Source organism: Chlorocebus sabaeus, chromosome 10 (genome assembly GCF_047675955.1).
Source record: "Chlorocebus sabaeus isolate Y175 chromosome 10, mChlSab1.0.hap1, whole genome shotgun sequence".
Taxonomy (NCBI): domain Eukaryota; kingdom Metazoa; phylum Chordata; class Mammalia; order Primates; family Cercopithecidae; genus Chlorocebus; species Chlorocebus sabaeus.
In genome coordinates this window covers 74,724,773-74,739,882 of record NC_132913.1, presented here as the reverse complement: position 1 = coordinate 74,739,882, position 15,110 = coordinate 74,724,773, and the positions used below count along the sequence as shown (strand labels likewise).

Below are 15,110 nucleotides of genomic sequence, written 5' to 3'. Positions count from 1 at the left end.
ACCCATACTGACTCCTGCTCCAGAAAGCCTCATTCATGTGAGTTCTCTAGCCATAGCCTCCACCAGTGTCCATCAGATGGTGTTTCTTTTTTACTTACTTTCGTCATTTTTTTTTTCTTTTGAGATTGCCATTGTTATTGCAGCTCAGAAGGAATTTAAGTGAGGAAACTCCTCACTGCAAAGACAGACACGCACGGTAAACTACAAGCCAGGTTGCAGTTTGAGAAAAATACTCCAGCAATGCATGGGATTCATTTTGAAATGACCAAGGTAGACCTCAGGATGTTATGGTTATGTGTTTTCTACAAAAAAATAAAAGCATTTATGAGATACCTAGGGAACCATTTCATATGACTAATTTTTTAGATGATTTTAACTTTTATAAAAAACTTTATTTTCTGTAGTGACATTTTTCCCTTTGTTAGGAAAACAAAATCTTTGGTGGACAGATTTTTCACTAGATGTTTTGATTTAATAGAGTAACTTTTTAAGATACTATTGCTTCCTTAGGTTCTTCAGGGTATTTCATATTTTGATAAAAATGCACTATCTTAAGATTCGGTGAGGGAGGGACAGTCACGTTAGGAAAATGTTTCACTGTTGTTGTTAAGGTCTATTAAACTCTGTCAAGCGTGACAGAGCATTTTTTTTTTTTTTTTTTAACACATCCTGGTCCAGTTAAGGCTGCAAATCAGAAAAAGTGCTTGGCACAACAATTTAGCAGGAAAGAAAGCTATTTTAAAAGTCTTTTGGGAACATGTTTGTGAAACAGGAAAAAACATACAATTGAGTTGATAATAGCACTTGGTAAAGGTTAGGCTCACTGAAATGGATTTGCCATCTTTTTTCACAGGGAACGTGTTGTTCTTAAGCGGCAGTTCTCACTTAAGCACAGCTTAATTCAGCAAGGAGCTCCTTCCTGTGCAACTTCTTTTGCACTGGAAGATCTATTTTTAAATTATAACCCAGACTTAGTCACAGGAGTAAATGATTAAAAATAAGCTGTGTTTGGTATGTGTAAAATTACAGCAGTTCATAGAGTGCTTCATGGTACTTTGTCTAGCAAATGTCTGAAGTCACATTTCCAGGTTTCCACTCATTAATTTCCCCAAAGACCTCAAGCTTCTCACAGGCCTGTCCTTTTACCTCTAGTTATACAGCTGCGCTCACTTCTGTACCCATGCCTTTGTATTTTTAGTTCCTTGTCCCCAGCTAACTCTACCCTTTATCCAGTTCACCTTTGTTACTCACTCTGAATTTCTTAAACACGAATGTTTTGAAATAAAATGTCACCTTTCTTACAAATGTGTCCTATGATGATGGGTGTGAAACTTCTATTTCAAGGCCCTCCTTTGCTGATCTACAGAACTGTGCAGCAAAACCCTCCTGGACAATTTTTTTCTTCAAGATGTGTGAACTGCACTCAGATATTTCCCGACCATCCCTTTTATTCTATGGTATTCCCTATAGTAGTGATCGGAACCCACTCAGATACCCACAACGAATTTCAGGAATCCATTTACGTTACTTGCACTTGCTAAGCTCTCACATCCTTATACATGAACCTTTTAAAATAACTCTGATTTTTAAATATTTTTCTGCATCATATCAGTTTAAGTCTTCTGTAACAAATTGCTATAGACTTGGTGGGTAAAACAACAAACATTTATTTCTTACATTTCTGGAGCCTGGAAGTCTGAAATCAGGGTGCCAGCAGGGTTGAATTCTTGGTGAGAGTCCTCTTCCGGGTTGTATCTTCACATCGTCTCTCCCTGGTGCATGCATGCAGGCAGAGAGAGATTACCTATCTCTTTCTTTCTCTCTTTACAAAGGTGTTAATCCCATCGCTTCGTCTAAACCCAATTACCTCCCAAAAGTCCCACCTCCAAATACCATCATATTTCATATTTCCAAAATGAAAAGCTTGTCATATGGCTCTACTGCATAATTTTCCTACAATTATTATTCATTTTATGCAACAGCATTAGTAAATATATGGCATACATGCCATTCCTTCTCAGGATGCTGCCATGGCAGACATTGTTAATGAATCAGGAGACTCTTTCTGATTCACTGGACTAGACTAATTTTAACATTTCTCAGTGTAGCAGTTCTGGCTGCCACTACCAGTAAATCAGAGTAGATATTCAAAACGAAACTATCTATCCTAGAGCATTAAATCAAAACTCCTCAATACAACAGAAAGTACTATTAATTTGCTTTTCTGTCTTATTGGAAAGCCTTATCTCTCATTTCTCACGTATCCTGCATCTCTCAAGCACCTGGTATGTCCACACTCCACACATTCTCTACGTAGATGTCTCTCTCTCTGTCTCTCACACACGCACAACACACACACACACACACACACACACACACATATACTTCCTCCATGTAAATTGCATTATTCCAGCTGATCAACTAGACACATACAATTTTATTGGGTACGTATAATACTTTATTACTCATATTTGTACATATCATTCTACCCCTACAAAGTTTTAAGTATCTCTGCAAACAGAAAGTTTAGCATTTCTGGATCCCTAGAACTTAATATAACTTTTGGGGAATATGAGGTTCTAAATAAATGTTTGAATGAATGAATATATTAATATAGTAAAAGGTACTAAGATGGAGTTATATCTAATATTTGTAAGAAATTGAGACACACTAGAGAAACAAATTGTAGTATATCAACATTTTATTTGCTTTTAATAAAAATAACAATTTTTTAAAGTGTGCGTTTACTTGAGACACATATGTTGATTTTTCTCCTTCCTTCCTTCCTTCCTTCTTCCTTCCTTCCTTCCTTCCTTCCCTCCTTCCTTCCTTCCTTCCTTCCTTCCTTCCTTCCTCCCTCCCTCCCTCCCTCCCTCCCTCCCTTCCTCCCTCCCTTCCTTCCTTCCTTCCATCCCCTCTTCCTTTCTTCCTTCCTTCTTTAGTCGATTTCTTTTTTCCATGTTTAGTTTTCTTTCACCATGTAATAGCTCCATAGAAGGAGTATAGTTAGAATGCAAAATTTCTAACCTAGGTTAAGTTCCAAGAATAAACTGAAGTTCAACATTTTTTCCTGCTAATATTTCTCTTGTATTTTTTATGTTTCTATTTGTAATAACACAGTTAAAATGTCACAAATCACAAATATAATAAAATATCTACATTTTTGTATGTAAATTGTCAGTACTCCACTCCTATAAGAAATTAAAATCTGTAAAGTGAAATCACTGACAGGAGAAAAAGATAAACAATTATAGATCCTATATAAAATTAAGGGAAATTTTCTAAGTATGTATATAGATCTTTTCTCTCAACTATGTACAATGGTCATTTTTATAAACTCAAATTTACTTATCAAAGGAAAGACAATATTTTGTGCATGAATTAAAAATTGGTTGTTGAAAATAAATTTCAAGAAAAATGTATGTGTTTCAAATCAGAGCAGTTCTATATATATAAAATAGAATCAATTTGTTGTTGAACATGAAATAATGTATCCACCTGAAGGAGCAATTCAGAATTTACATGCATGATATGCTGTGTTAGCTAGGCAGGTTCTTTGCTCAATGTGTTTTGTTTTACAATGTGAATATCATCGCTCTCTTAACTAAAGAAGGCAGGAGAGGTAAGAGAGAAGACTAAATGATCAGTGTTAAGTCTTTCCTTAGATACACATGCCCTTTTGGCACTTATTTTTTTAAAAACAGCTTTACTAAGCTATAAATCACATACCCATACGCTTTATGAGTACACTCACTTAAAGTGTACAATTCACTATGTTCACTACTTGGGCAATAGGATCATTAGAAGCCCAATCCTAAGCATTGCAGAATACACCCATGTAACAAGCCTGCACATATACTCTCTGAGCCTAAACTATAAACGAAAAAAGAATACAATTCAATGGTTTTTATTTATTCTCAATATAGCACCATCATTTTAGAACACATTCATTACTCTGAAAAAAATCCCTGTACCCATTAGCAATCACTCTCCATTGCCATGCTCCCTGAGTCCTAGGTAACCCCTAATACCTCCTCCATCTTTATAGATTTGCCTATTCTGGATATTTCATATAAATGGGAATCATATAATATGTTTCTTTTTTTACTGTCTTTTTTCACTTCACATGATGTTTACAAGGTTTATTCATGCTGTAGATAGCATGCATTAAGTACTCCTTTCTTTTTATTGCCAAATAATATTCCATTGTAGGGAATATATCATATTTTGTTTATCCATTCACAAACTGATGAATGTTTGAGTTGTTTCCACTTTTAATTATTATAAATGATGCTAAGAATATTCATGTGCAAGCGTTTGTTTGGATATCTGTCTTTATTTCTCTTGAGTTTATACCTAAAAGTGGAATCGCTGGGTCATATAGTAACTCTATGTTTAACATTTAGAAAAACTACTAAGGTGTTTATCAATGGTTTACACTATTTTATATCCCTATGAGCAACATATGATGGTTACAATTTCCCATATTCTTTTTTACATTTGTTATTGTCTGTCTTTTTTATTATAGCTATCCTAGTGGGTATGAAGTGGTATTTTATTATGGTTTGAAATTGCACTTTCCTAATGACTAAGAATATTGAACATCTTTTCATGACCTGATAGAGTATTTGTGAGATCCTTTGCCCATTAATTTTTTTAAAAAATTGACACATAATAACTTCATGAGCTTACTGAGTATTCGTTAGATCCTTTACCCATCATTTTTTTAAAAAAAGACACATAATAATTGTACCTATTTATGGGGTGATATTTCAATAATACAACGTGTAGTGATCAAGTTAGAGTCATTAGCATATCAATTACCTCAAACTTGTATTGTTTTTTGTGTTCAAGGCATTTAAAAATCTTTCCTTCTAGCTATTTGAAAATATAAACTTTTTAAACTGTATTTACTCCACAGTCTGTAGAACACCAGAACTTATTCCTCCTATCTAGCTGTAATTTTGTATTCTTTTACCATCCTCTCCACATCACTCTCTCCCTGTTACCCACTCCAGACCCCAGTAATAAGCATTCTACCCTACTTCTATGAGATCAACTTTTTTAGCTTCTGCATATGAGTGAGAATATACAGTATTCATCTTTCTTTTCTGGGCTTATTTCACATAACATAATGCCCTTCCAGCTCATCTATGATGCCACAAGATTTCATTCTTTTTTATGGCTGAATAGTATTCTGTTTTGTGTCTATATCATATTTTCTTTATCAATTCATCTATTGATGGACACTTAGGTTGACTCAATATCTTCTCTGCCCATTTTTTAATTGGGTTGTTTTTCTTTTTATTATTGAGCCGTAAGCTTTATTTCTATATTCTAGATATAAGTCGCTTTCACATATGTGATTTGCAATTTTTTTCTCCCGTTCTGTGTGTTGTCTCTTCGTTTTCTTGATAGTTTGAACACAAAGTTTATAATTGAGATGTCATCTAATTTACCTGTTTTTTGTCACTTTTGCTTTCAATGTCATATCTATAAAGCCATTGCCTAACCAGAGGTGACAAATATTTACTGATATGTTTTCATCTAAGAGTTGCATTTACTTTGTAAGCTGGATATGAGTATCTTGCCATAGGTACATATTAGTTGTGGATTATCCAAGAGCATATACTGCTGACTATTTCATATATAGAAAAAAAATTACTCCATAGATGTATTTGGATAAAAAAGTCAGATTTGAACTCCTATTGGCTGGGCATGGAATATGCTTCAGGTATAAACAATGATGCTCTTCTTTTGTGAAAAAGAAAACAATCTGTAAATATCTAGATTACAAGATGAAAAGGTGCTTGAAGTCTTCTCATTTTACAGGTCAGGAAACGAAGACCCAGCAAAGTGACTAACCTAAGAATATTCAGGGCATTCAATCACAGTCAGAATGCAAAATGGAGCCTTCTTATTCCACCCATAGTGATTATTCCACTACACTGCTCCAAATAAATCAGTTAGGCATACAATGTAATTTAATGGCTAATTTGTGAAGATTTCTAGAATTGTATCTGCCTTCAAATATGGCCAAATTAAAGGGCTCTAATGTTATTGGATTCTCCACCAATCCTCAGCTCTCAGCTGATTGCCTTCACTTGACCGCATTTTTTAACATTTTCTCTGTATAATAGGAAGATGCATGAGAATAGTCTGATATTCATACCCTACTTGCTTTGCAACCCCAGCAGAAAGAAAAAGCTTCCCTAATAACAATACAAAAGTCCCAGGGAGAACTCCAGTGGTGTTGCTTGGACCACACATGTCCATGACCAAGCTAAATTTAATCAGGAGATTGTGCTAGTCTGACCAGATTTCAATCAGTTCCTACTTCAGTGGTCAAGAGGGAGGTCTCACTTGAACCAGAGAGAATGGATTCTCTATAGGGAAAAAGGTTCATTTTATTAAGGGAAATAAAGAAGATGTGCTAAACAGACAGTATCAACAGAGTTCCTCTACCTCCTAAAAGTTGGAATGTGCTAGTAGATGCCATATAAATTTTATTTTGAGAATGATTGCAAAGCTCAATGTAACAAGAATATCATAACTTTGCTTATGGACTGGTATGCAACTTAAAATTATAGCAGAATTGTATAGTTTCTGATTTTATTGTTACAGGGAAAAACAAAACAAAACATGATTTCACATAGCATTTGACTCCTGACTTTGTGGAAGGAAAATAGGTATAAAGCTCTTATTCCAAAGAGCTAGAAAAATGTGTTTTGTTTTAGTGCTCTTTGAGCAATTAATTCTTTCCATATTAGATCTCCTGGAGGGGGAGTGTTCCATCAAGTACAAAGCATTTTTTTCAGGCTCCCTTCCACCTTTTACTAATTGGCCTGAGATTTGGCTGCTTGCCTCTTTCAAATAAAAAGAGGGTGACCAAAATCACCGGAAAATGGCTAATTATGCCCACAATGGGAAAATTAGTCCCGTGAGTAAGTACTTTATAGTGTAAAGTGAAGTCCCAAACTTAATCACAAAATTATCTCTCTTTAATAGTTATTCAACTGTTCAATCTGGAATGTTCATTAAATAAGCAAGTAAGCATAGAGTCAATGTTTTCTTTTGTTGTTCCAGTACAGTGTTAGGAAAGTCTATTATAGCCAATTTAAAATAAGTGAAACAACTCAAAAAGTCAAATACTGCATGCTCTGACTTATAAGCGGGAGCTAAACAATGTATACACAAAGACACAGAGTGTGAAATAATAAACATTGGTGGTTTAGAAGGGTGGGAGGGTTGTAGCGGGGGTGAGGGATATGAAATTATTTAATGGGTACAATGTATATTATTCAGGTGATTGTTACACTAAAAGCCCAGACTTCACAACTACGCAATATATTCATTCAATACAAGTGCACTTATATCCCTTCAATTTATACAAATAAAAGAGAAAAAATTAAAGTAAAATTTGGGAGGTTCTATGTCTTATTTTTAATTGGCTTAGCATTATATTCTTTAAGAAGTCAATATTTGATTACAATGTTATAAAAAATTTGCTAGAGCTTTGGGTTATATATAGGCTCAGCGTTAGTAATTGTGCAGTCATATTAACTAGATTGACATCCTATCTGGGAATATACTTATAATTCACTTTATTTGATATTTTCATAACTACTTAAATGACAGAATAAGGAAATAACCATATTATTTCTGCAGAAGATAAAAAAAACTCAAGATGCATGTGACCACCACCTCGAAATATAGTGTTAGTTTTCCACATACAGTGCTATTGAAATTATAGCAAATAAATGAAAATATGTATAATACGCTTACTTATATTTACAAAAATTTTAATGTGGTATAATAATAAGTAATATTTAGTGAGGTCTAACAAGTTTATATTATCTAATTTTATTTTTAAAATAGCTTTCTTGTTTAGGAGTTATTTTGCAGACAAGAAAACTATTCTTAAAGAAGTTGTTTAATTTGCTAATGTGTGACTGAGTTGGATTTTAAAAACAAGAAGTCTAACTCATATTTATAACCACCACAACTACTGTTTCTACTTGTAACTGGCATTAGACATCATCCCTTCATTATGTGAATTATTAAATATCAGTTGGATACTACTTTAAAAATTTTAGTATCGCTCTGGATAAAGAAAAACTGTGTCATTAACCAGTGAGACTATATTAACAGCATAGCTTCCTTATCTATGAATTTTAATGTGGATTTTAATAGTTATAATTAACTTTAGGTATCTCTTCAAAAATAAAATACTTTCTAGAAGTTTTCATGAGAGTTTTTAATGACTTTTAAAAATTGGCAATTTCTATACCAGGTCATCCATAGGAATTTAATGGCTTAAGTGTAATAATTTTCTTTTTTTTTAATTACTTTGTTGAGTTTAGGTATTATTGGATCATTTTTTAATGTGTCTTATAATTTCGATTACTCTGTATATTTAAAAGTCTTGGCTTAGTGACTTTCTCTTAAATGCAAAGAAGATAAAAACTCAATGTAGCCAAAATTCAGAAAATGTTAATTTCTAGTCCTACGAACATTAAGCCTGTTCCAATGATGATGGTGATAAGTTTAGCTTAGGGTACGTGAACTTACCAGATTCCATTCTGAGACATCTGGAAAGGGGACTAATGAAGAAGTGTGCTTGCTTTTCTAATTTGGACTTTTTGCAATGGAGATGAGAGAACTAGACTTTTCTCGAATGGCCTTTCAAAAGTAAGAATAGCTCTGAAAAGAGGCAATATATGAAGAGGTGAGAGCAAGATAAGTGATTTATTTTCTTTTATTTACTTCTTTCTTTGGTCTAGATATCTTTTCCCTGAATTCTCAAGTAATGGGAGAAAAATTATCTAGCCAAATGGCTCACTTTTTCCCCTGAGCTATTAGGTAAGAGGAGACATACACAAAGTCTTCCTGAGCCACAGGGAAAACAAAAACAAAAACAAAACAGTGTCAGGAGAGATTTGGTTTTAAGGATATTTTGGCTTTAGGTTACTTGGAGTAAAATCTGTTTCTATATAACAATCATTTTTTTCTTTTCATATAAATTTTGAACTCTTACCCAAGAATTAATCCTTTAATCCTTTACCCAAGAATTAACCCAAAAATTAATGCTTTATTTGATGAGTAGGAAACACCTGGGAAGGCATGGAATTTGCCCAGGTTCAATGAATGACAGAGGTAGGAGTGAGGAAGACATTAACTTCCTGTTTTAAATCTTGATAAAATCATCCCTCGCTAGAACCTCGTGAATGAGTTCTACGGAGAGTGTTTGAAATCAATGAAGTAAGCCTCAAAAGCAGTAGAATACTGTTCTCCAACTTGATAAATACTTTTATCAAGGGCAGAAATCTTAACTTATATCTCACTTCCTTCACCCTACCAAACTAAGTAAAAATAGATGCTCAAGAAATAGGGTAGGATAACACACTTAATTTCTAGAAGAAATTTTCTTCATTTTAAAATGCATTTTTAAAGTGCTAAAAAATGAGACAGTACATGTGTTTTTATTTTGGTACCTTGCCAGAATGGCAAGTGTGAGTTGTCAAGCCACTTATTAATGTAAGCTTTTAAAAAAAATTGAATATGACATTGCTAAGAAGAGGAATGAAAGAAGAATTTGTTGGGAAAAAGTATAAAAGTGTTTGATGAGTACAAGTGACATGTAATGAGAAAACTGGTGGTTAAGCAAAATAACTGAATAAGCAAAATAGAAACATGTCTTTTACTTTATGCAAATAAACAACTCCATTGTCTGAGTCAGTATGATACAGGGCAAAGGGTAGAAATTTAAGGTCAGAAAACCTGAGTTCTGGGCTTGGAGTCAGACCTAAGCATCTTTGTGACTTTGGCCAAGTCACAGTTTGCATGCTAGATTTGCCTGGTTTGTTCAGTCAGCATTATTATTGCCATGACTAACAGAATTTGTGTATTTATGATTAAGCAAGTGTTTTATATCTAATCATGTAATTTAACACTTGAAATAATCCTACAAGGTGAGCTATGATAAAAGTTATGGGCAACATTGATTTAGCCAGGCATTGATTGGCATTATCTCATTTACCAGTCACAGTAACCTTCGAAAAACAGCCACTACTTTTATGCAAATTTTCAGGTCAGAGAATCAGTTTAGGGAGTTTAAGTGTATAAGAACTGGCATTAAAGATCTATTTCTTTGACTTTAGTGTATGTCTTCTAATAAGTATGCAACAGAAAACAGGAAACTCAATTAACGATCAAGTTTTATACTCATTTTCTAGTTGAGTAAACCAAGCAGAAAATAGTTGAATTAATTTTCTTAAAATTACACAGCAATTTAGAAGCACCTTAGAAGAACCACTTCTAGCTAATGGGATTGTCTTGCAGGAGGATGAATGTATTGTAAGGTTAAGAGGAATGACTGGCTAGTTGGGAAGCAGAGTTACTACTTCGGTTTGATGGAAAAAAGAATGTAATTTTTGTCAGGTAAGGATTTTTATTAGTTTTCTATCCTAGCTGTAACAAATGACCATAAATTTAGTAACTTTAAACAACACTTACTTACTATCTATCTCACAGTTCTATTGGTCAGTTCTGTTGGCTCGGTTGGTTTCTTTGTTTCAAGTGTTACATGGTCAAAATAAAAGTAATGGCAGGGTTGCATTCCCTTTTGTAGACTCTGGGGGAGAACCTGCTTCCAGACTCATTCAGGTTGTTGGTAGAATTCAATTCCTTGTGGTTGTAGGACTGAAGTCCCCATCTCTTTGCTGGCTTGAGGCCACTTTCTAGTCCTTGCATGTGGACTCCACAGCAGAGCCAGCAACAAGGAATCAACTCTTTCTTATGTTTCCATTTTTTCTGCTTCCCTTTGTGCTGCTCTCTCTGACCCTTCACCCTTTCTTTTCTTCTTTTAAGAGCTCAAGTTATTATCTGAAACTAACCTGGATAATTCGAGATAACCTAGGTCAATCATTCTATTTTAAGATCCATAACCTAAATCATAGCTGTAATCAAAGATTCTGGTGAATAGGGCACAAAAATGTTTGTATGCCTATCATTCTGCCTGCCATATGATTCTTCTATCTATGCCAGGGAACCTCAACCCTAGCTATATATTAAAATCACCTGTGAAACTTGAAAAGATGCTTGTTCCTGGGCCCCAAGCAAGATGACCTGAATCAGAAATTTTTGGAGTAGAATCGAGTCATTGGTCTTTTTTTATGACTCAGAAAATTATAATAGGCTTGAAAGGGTTAGGAATAACTAAAAACATCAGGTTTCTTCAACATGATTGAATTTATTTTATAAGTAATCTACTTTAAAAACACTTTCTGTATACCCTCTTTATGCAATCGCTTTGTTAGGGTGTGTAGCCACGGAGATGAATATGCTGCCTGCCCTATTCTTACTGTGCTCACAATCTCATGGCAGAGAAACATAAAGAAATAATTATAAGGTTACATGGTATGTTTTAAAATAGATATTTGAATAATTTGCTCTGGGAGTTCTGTGACATTAATAATGCCTGGGAACACTACTGAACATTTTGCTTGATTTATACTTTATAGTTCATTTTAAAATAGTCTCACCACTACCTAGAAACAGTGAAATACAAGTGTGTTCAGGTTTTGGCATGTCCCAGTGAGGATGAAATATTTATATTGTGCTTTCCCAAGTATAACAGGCCAAGAATTTACTTGGGTGCCTACTAAACATGCAGATTCCTAAATTCTTCTCCAAAAGGTTCTGTTCCAGAGGGTCCTTGGTGGGCCCTGGCCATTTTAACATTTTCAGCAAGTTTTGGAGGTGATTCTGATGCAGGTGGCCCACAACCTCACACTTTGAGGATGTGGTGTGTACTACATCAGTGATTTGGCACCTGCTCACTCAATTTCTTAAAAAATAATGCATGACTCAAATGACATCCTAAAGAGGACATATAGCTTAAGTTTCTTATATCAGTAACATGTCTTCAGGAAAGTGAAGCTTCTTTATGTTTTGTTTTACTAGCTGCTTTACATATTAAAAGTGTGAGTGGTATTCCAAGCTAGGTTGAAGTGGGCACTAAAACCTTACACTGGAATTTCTTTTACATACTTTATTTGAGGCCAGGTGCAGGAGCTCATGTCTGTAATCCCAACAATTCGGGAAACCAAATTGGGAGGATTACTTGAGACTAGAAATTCAAGACACCAGTAAGCTATGATCGTACCACTACATTTCAGCTGGGCCAGAGTGACATCCTGTCTAAAAAGGCTCTATTGGAAGTAAAGATAGTAACTTGCAACAACAATTCTAGCACAAAGACTTAGCTTTTCCAAAAATAAGCAGTGAGAAAAATAAGTTAACCAGGCTCTTGCACTTTGACATTTCTTAGATTGTGTAGAATGATTGAAATAAGTTTCCCTCTGCCATGCAAGTGTGGAACACTGGGATTGGAGTAAAGTGTTTATTCCTTGTTTTGATTCAAGAGGTATGTAGCTTGTCTAATATGCCATAAGTAAGGGAAAGCATGTAATATAACATACAGCACACAGCTCAACTTTGCTCACACAAAGGTTCAGGTTGGTGAACCTTATGGCAAATTGAATATGTATAGAAAGTACATCTGTTAGCCAACTTTATAGTGAATGGATACATAAATGAAAAACAGAGTATGGTTTAGAGCCTGAAAAATCGAAGGTATTTCAAAAATACTGAAATAGAAGATTAAGTTATTATTTTGCTTAATCTTGGAGTGAACATACACTCAATATTAGTGCTAGGCGACTCAATTAAAATAAGAATTATTATAAAGAAACATAAATTAATGGAAAGTATGTATAGGAACAATACAAATTTTAGAAAATGAGAAATAGGCTTGCAAGGCACTGGTATGCATGTTCAGGATTTTTTTGTGTGTTCTTATAAATATTGATTAAGTCGCATTGGTTTCTAATGCCTATGTACAATAAAACATGCTTTTGCACTATTATATGTCAAGAAAATTGCCCTCTTTAAATTTAAGTATTTGGGAAAATTTTCTTGGAGGGAATTTGGGAAAATTGCCTTTGTAGATGTATGATATATTAAGAAATAAAACCAGAATGGTAAGTTACATAAATTCTTGAGTGACTAGGCAGTAATATTTCAAAAGTTATTTCAGATTTTAAGACATTTTTATTTTTCAGAGTTCTTTTTGTAATGAAATATATCACTTTTATTTTAATGTTGAAGATGTTGAGGGCCAAAGCATGGAAAACATTTTGAAATAAAGGGCTTTTAAAATTCTTTTTGTATGATAAAGAAAATTATTTCATTTCTAGTAATAAAACACTTTGTTTAATTTTGAAAAAGGAAAATAAAATAGTACTTATAGGAACTATGAAACTAGCAGCTCTTGAAGAGAAAATGCCTGTACAAACTAGCAGTGCCAATATGATTACAAATGTACTTAACGGTATAAATTAGAGCTTTCACAACTCTGAAATACTTTTCGTACTAAACAAACCTTAGAACACGTGGAAAAATCCTCTGGCAGGCTTAATCACTTAACTTGACTTCTTTTCATTATTTGCCTGGTCTCTCCTTAAAATTAAATGGAAACTATTATATTTCATGATATAACATACAGTTCAATTATCAGTAAATAATTTAACAAGATCTGAAAGAGATGAAAAATGATTTGCCTAACAGCTTTGGTCAACTAGCATCAATTGTATTTTCGTGAAGATATATTTAGAAAAAGCTAACTATATAGAGAGAAGTACTTGCTGAATCAGCCAATTAAAGGCAGTATGCAGAGAACCAATGAGCTGAAACCAAGGATTACAGTTAAACATACTTCTCCTGAGAACAATGCCATCATTTCATCTCCCAGTATGAGAGTCTATCTAAGTTGACTTTCAGCTATATTTGCAATGGCATTATGCACATGCCTTGCCATGATTCGTCTATTATGGAATTTGAGACCTCTTGGTGAAAGAGATGATTCTTCCATAACTGCCACCTACCACATGTATCTGCTGGCAAGGAAACTTTGATAGGTCCTTTGCAAAGTAGTTGACTCAAGTGACTTGCACTACCAAATGAACTGGTCATTACTAGATCTCATGGAGTGTACAGGTGTCCACTATGTGTTTGAATGGCTGCTACCTAAAATTGCTGCTCCATCTTTGACAAACCAAGGGGCCATATACCTGCCCCCTTGATTAGGAATACACAAGTTTACACAGTGAAAAATACAACCTTATTCCTAGTAGCACAATTGCCAGATCATCAGGGAATAGGGTAAAGAAGGAAAGCTATAAAATTGGAATTATTTGCATTAATAAATATTTTGTGAGTTGAATACTTTTTGTTTATTGATACCAGGATGATTTAGTTACCACTAAGAGCTATTTCACTAAGATACTTTTTGGGACTCTGATTTTGAAGTCTATTAGATAAGCAACAAAAATAATGGTCATGTTGGGTGAAATGTTTTTCAAATACGTGGGGTTTAGAAAACCTTCAGACATGATTTTTGAAGCACTTTGCCCCTCAATATTTGGATTACACATGCATATTAAAGGAAATTTAATCCTGACTCATGTGTAGATCATTAAAAAATTATTTTGTAAAACATATCTGATTTGTAATAGAATAATATTTATTTACATTGTTACTAGCATATTTAAATATATATACTTTTATACAGAAAAATATGAACTACTAATATCTCAAGTATGTACTACAATGCCTTAAATGTGGCTTAACTTTTATGTCTTCCAAATGCAGTACAGAAAACTACTGTTTATTTAATATCTAAGCAACCACAAAATTCAAAACTGAATAGTTTTCAGGATTTTATTTTGTAAGAAAATAGACATGTAGATATAAGAAACACCCCCACAATTTTCATTGTCAGTACATATTCAAACACTATCTAAAACTTTCTAAGAAGATAAATTACAATTAGTACTTATTATCAGTGTTCTTGATTGTGACTTTAGGATCCTAAAGTACTTTACTGGTTCATGTTTTAATTCATTTACTCATTCACATATATGGTAAACATTTATTAACTGTCAGTCACAAAGGATGCAAAGATAAATCAGATATGAAACCAAATCCGCAAGGGAAATAGATCACACTTCCAGGTGAAATGTGCATGTAAGAGTATTATATAATAATGA

General features: G+C 33.8%; 1 protein-coding gene across 2 annotated transcripts in view; it reads left to right on the top strand.

The window, feature by feature from the left end:
* The window catches only part of CALCRL (calcitonin receptor like receptor), a 102,657-nt gene that overhangs the window by 43,147 nt on the left and 44,400 nt on the right, over nucleotides 1-15,110 (top strand). The window lies entirely within an intron of this gene.